The sequence below is a fragment of the Nestor notabilis genome, unplaced genomic scaffold, assembly GCF_000696875.1.
Source record: "Nestor notabilis isolate BGI_N333 unplaced genomic scaffold, ASM69687v1 scaffold7815, whole genome shotgun sequence".
NCBI classification, from domain to species: domain Eukaryota; kingdom Metazoa; phylum Chordata; class Aves; order Psittaciformes; family Psittacidae; genus Nestor; species Nestor notabilis.
In genome coordinates, this window is record NW_009928786.1 from 1 (window position 1) to 5,549 (window position 5,549).

Below are 5,549 nucleotides of genomic sequence, written 5' to 3' on the forward strand. Positions count from 1 at the left end.
AGGTCATCTAGTTCCAACCTCATATTTTTGTTATATATTTTATATTTTTCTATATATTTTATATCTAATATGAAGATATTCAGTCTTACTAGAAAATGTATCCTATTTGTACCAATCATATTCCCACCTTTAAGACCTTAAAGTCTATTCTGAAGGTAGTATTTTTAGTTGCTGATCTGTTAATAGAGCTCATGTAACCTGGACCATACGAAGGTTATCATATAGACCCTACTGACTTGTGAGCTCAGGCTCATGTTCAGTGTGTGTAAATAGGTCATGGCACAGAACCACTTGAATTTGTGAGACAGCAGAAGCAGCTACTGGGAATGAAATGACAACAGATGGGTTGAAATGATGGGACGTGGCAGGGAGGAAGAAGGTTTAAAAGTGGCAGTGGCCTCCAGAGCAGATTGAGCATCCTGACAGCATGAATTTGGTGGGCACCACCTATTTTTCCTTAGTGGCTTCTTTCTCGGCGTGCTAACATAATACAGATGAGACAGCAGAGAACTCAGTTATTCTTGGTTCAGGGATGGCATTTTTTCCCCTTTTGAGCAGCAAGGACTTGAAGCCCAACCACAGCCAGCCCAGGGCACAGCTTCCTGTGCCACGTCTGCAGCTGAGCAGAAGCAAGCATTAAAGCATATTGACAGCTTGCTTTAACCTTGCAGGGCAGTAATGAACTTCTGTTGAGCTGTCGCTAGCCCCTTGCAAGGGCTGGCTTAGACCACAGAAACAGTTCACTCCTCTGAGGAATTCTTGCTTTCATTAAAGTTACTGCTGTCACTTGAATTTAGCTCTTGGATTGGGGATTCAATATCCCATCCACTGAGCACTGCTCTTGGCACAGGTCTCTGGCCAGGGTAACCACAATGGAAAAGTTAGGTAGGAGTCAAGTGGCATGTCTGCTGCTATCCTGCTGTAGGGCGAGGGAAGGAAAACACTGCTGTCCTCAGCTCTGGTGTTAAGTAGTTTCCAAAACAGCTTGGAAGATGCCAGTGAACTTTGTACAGTTTGATGCAGGCTCCTGCAATAAGGCTTATTTTCTGGTCTAATTGCTGTAGCAGACTTCATGTTGTTTCCCTCAATTCTCCTGAGGAGCAAAAGCATCTCTTGGAGTCCTGAAGAGGAGGAAAGGCAGAAAGGAAGCACCAAATCTGTGTTGCAGACAGTGGTGAATGCCATTGCTCCAGCTATCAAGAAAGATTTGTTGTGTCTTTGTCCAGTATAACCAGTACCCGTTTGCCTGCATGGTCTTTGGGGTGTGTTTGGGGGGGAATGTGTTGCAGCTGCTTCCTTTCTGACCCTCCAACTCTTGGCTGCATCCCAAACTGCTGCAGTTATCCTTTGGTTTGGGTTCCAGCAGTCCCTTCTGCTCTGCTGTTAGTACACCCATCTCCATTGCCTCAGGTGGTTCTTCCGTGTGTGACTGCAGGAGCTGCATTAATGGAAAAGCAAAGAAAAAGGAAGGGAAAGCACCTCCATCTGTGCTGCTGTTTTAAGCATCCAGAACTGTTTAGAAAGATCAATTAGTTCCATATTTCCAAAAACCAGGAGATGGCCATTCTGAGATCAGCCTTTCTTAGCCAAATGCTGCTGCAGCCAGGGATGATCTGAGTTTTAGCTAATGGAGAGTCAAAAGCTCCTATAGGCTTATGTTCCTCCACCTTTGTCCAACAGCTCTTTGGACTGCCTCTAAGCACAGGAAACTGCATTTTAAAAGGCTGCTGTCTCTCCTCAAGATGCTTGGCTCTGAAGATCAAAGATTGGAGAGCTTTATTCTTCATCTGGGTTCAAGTAGGCTTTGGAGAATGATGGTTGCCTTACACCTACTCAAAGTTAAGAAACTCCACAAATGCTCTATGCACTGTTGCTCTAGCAGGGTAGCAGCAAACCATGTCTGTAGATGTTCTCCCCATAGGGGACTTCTGCGTGGAAGAGAAAGCAGAGTTTAAGCTGCAAAGGACTTGGGAAGTGGATACTCAAGGTATTTGGAGGTGCTGCTGGGCCTATACAGACTGAGCAGGGGAGAGGCTGGCTGGAGTCAGGGCATGCAGGTGAAGCCTGGTTCAGCTTTGTGCCCTGCCCTCTTCTTCCTCCCTCATCCCAAGGAAATAACCAGATTCCCAGAGGGAACCTCTGGATGGCTGCAGTGTCCTGGCATTTTAATTGTGTCTAGTAACTCTAAAGCATTACTTTTAAAAGAAGTACTCCAGTATTTCTAAAGTAAGCAGATACCATGAATTTGCATTAAGAGGTGGTTTCTGCAATGTGCAAGTAAAATGCTCTAGAGGAGCATTAAGAAATGAGAGGGGGGAAAAAGAGGATGCTCTTGCTTGGAATGTTGACTCTGGTTGTGGCCACTGATTAAGCTTGGTGCTTTGTGCTCATCCACTGTCTGGAAATGGAAAGGCATGTTGCTTGGAGGCCTTTAAAGTCTGTTTAGTGGCTTCTTGAACTCCGCTGGTCAAGCTTAGTTATAGAAGACTATGCTCTGTGCCAGCTGCTGAGTTGAACTGAGGACCCGTGTAGGCTGCTTTTGGCCCTGTTGTGATGTTATGGAAATGCTGTATAACAACTATTCCCACATCCTGGAGCAGCCAAGGGAGCTGGCTGCTGGTGCTTGAGGAAATACTGCTGAAAATAGCTCTAACCTGAGGGGGTGTCCTGTCCTTAGCGTGCTTGGCCTTTCCAACCCAGGACCAGGGGGGAAAAGGGGACTGAGGATCATACTCACATGGTCGAGTGTGTGGTCAGGTCCCTTGCCCCGAGCAGGGATGCAAACCTTTGAACCTGCAGTTTTTATCCCATTACAACAGCAGTGTCTCCAGGGACCAAAGACCCAGAGCAGTGACACAGCAAACTGGGGACTTATTCCAGCTGGGTGCTCACTCTGAGTTCAGATGCAGAATATGCCAGAGAGGATCTGGGGTGTCCACTGGATCGACTTGGCTGCTCTGATGCATCAGGTCCCAACCTCTAAAAACCTGTTCTTGCCCTCTAAGTGAGCACTTCTGTGCAATTCAGATGCTGTTCTTACCCTCCTCTGTACTTGCCACTGATACTTACACCCAAATGCTACCTCCAAAACCAAGGGATGTATCTTAAGACATGTTTATTGACTCTTTCTATCCCCACCATGCCACCCAGCACAACTTTCTGTGCTTTCAAATACTTGTTTTTCCCACACCCACCCTAAACCCTCCACTTTGGCTGTGGTTGAGCTTTTTTCCTACCTGCTCAGTGCACACAGAGTCCCCAAAAGACCATAAATAAAGCTGTTTGGCAGCAGCATGTGAGCTATGCTGACAGCTTGGTGCATTAGACAGGGTGGATTAAAACTAATCCTGTTGTGTGGTAACAACTCAAATACCTCAAGCAGTGCTGCTTGTGCTGTGCGAGCAGCTGGGCTCCCACACACAAGGGGAATATCTGAGACATGCATTTGGGTGAGGTTCCGGGCACTGGAGGTCCTTGTTCTGCACCAAGGTTTTGCTGATGGGAACAGCAGCAATGCTGCTTGAGGAGCAAAATCTTAATGCAGCGTGTGCATCTCTTGGGGTGAAGGTGAAGGAGGATGTTTCTATCGGGGTGGGAGATGGTTATAAGTAGGTTTGTTAAGCTAAAAAGAGAGGCTGGTGGAAGAGTCGGGGCATAGAGTTGACATGTCCTGAGTTACCTTCCTGTTGGGGTAGGGACAAGAAGCTGGAGGTGTTCAAAGGGAGCATGATGCATGTGATCTCCTAAGAGGTGTGATGTGGAGGTTGCAAAGATCCTCTGGACCAGTTCCCCACTCCTCTGTGAGGAAAGGGAAGCCCTGAACACAGCAGAGGAGAGTAACAGATGGGGTTTTGCTGGCTGGCAGAAAGTCCTTCAGGTGCTCAACCAGATCTATGTGATGGAAACACTTCATGTAAGGTGAATCCTCTCCCATCCATGGAGCAGGGCAGCTCTGGACAGCACTGGATCCATTAAAGACATTCAATTGCATCTGAGGATGCCTCTGACCATGTTACTGTAGGAAGCCAGCACCTAAATGAGGTGCGTGGTTAGCTGGGATAGGCTCAAGCTTTCCAGTCTTGCTTCCTAACTGTGGAAGGAGGAGATGTGGCCAATCTGTCTCATGAGCTTGTCCAGGGACCACACCAAAGGTTCCCTCTTCCATGATGAGATGCCAATAGATGATGACTTGCATGTTACTGGCATTAGTCATTTGAATTAGTAGTGAGTTAGACTTAGATGGTGGCCACTCCACTTGGATCAGTGGTCCTTCAAACCTGCTGAGGTAAGGAGCAGCCAGCTGAGATCCTTGGTGAAGAAGAAACTAGCCACTGGTTCATATCTATTCATAGCTGATCCTTTCAGCCCCATGGGATATTCTGCTGTTTCATCTTTGTCCCGAGTTGTTTTGGTACAGAGCAGCCTCCCGTCCTTGGGAGACCAAGATGCAGTCAAAAGTAACTGTGGAGACAACCACTGACCTTCCTGTTAGGGGCTGGAAATTGAGTCCCATCTAATTCTGTGCTCCAGGATGGATTCCAGTACAGAAACATCTCATCCCATAGTCTGAAAACAAAGCTCAGAATGGGAAAGGAGGAGGAAGAGGTAGCAAAACTAGCAATTTTGAGCTGCTTAAGATGATAGATGGCCAAATCTGGCCTTTCCATAGGTCTGTGGGTCTCTTTCCATTGCTTTCTGCTGTCTACCCTGGGCATGTACGAAGTGCTGATGTCCCTCTAACTGTAGAGGAGATTCACAGCATCTTCTGTAGGTGATGCAGAAAAGACCAGAGCGAGAAATCTTAATATTTGAAGCTCCATTGTGTGATTGAGGCACCTTTGACAAGGTGGGATGTGGTGGGTAGTAAGGGATGCAGGTCTATCCTGCCCGGTAGTGCAGGCTTGCTGTACCACTTGCACGTGCCCTGTACGTTAAGCTGGTTTAACTGGGGCATGGAATTGGGACGCCCTAGATGGGATCTTGCAGTCACAAAATAAAAACTATTCTCTAGCAAAGGGAGAAAAGGTTTTCCAAAGGTTCAAGAAAACTCACAGCAATTGGTGGATTGCTTCTCAAATGAAAGCAAAGGGGAAAGTTTTGGTCTGAGGAGCTGTTAACCTTGGAGACATGGGCAAGTCCATGCCTAGGGTAGGTTAAGAAGCAGGTTGTCTTTGCTAGTGTCTGTGTATCAGCCTGGCTAGCCAAAACTTGGCTGGGGCTGCCCGGTACAGGGTGCAGAACCAAGAACCATATCTCACTGTTTGTGGTGATGGCAGGAGGGTTGGAACTAGGTGATCTGAAGGTCCTTTCCAACCCAAACCATTCTATGAATGGTAGTGACCTCCTGCCACCAGAAGAGTGTGAGAGGAGCAGGTATTTGGGAGAGATCTCAAACTTGCTGCTGCTTTTTGGGCAAGCTGGGATGACAGAGGGAAGTGATCCACAAGTGCCATCATGACTGCAGCACGGGAGAGCTGACTTGCAAAGGGTGTTAGCTCTGCCTCCCCATGGGGGACAGAGCACAGCTGACAACACAGTAAAAGGGAAAG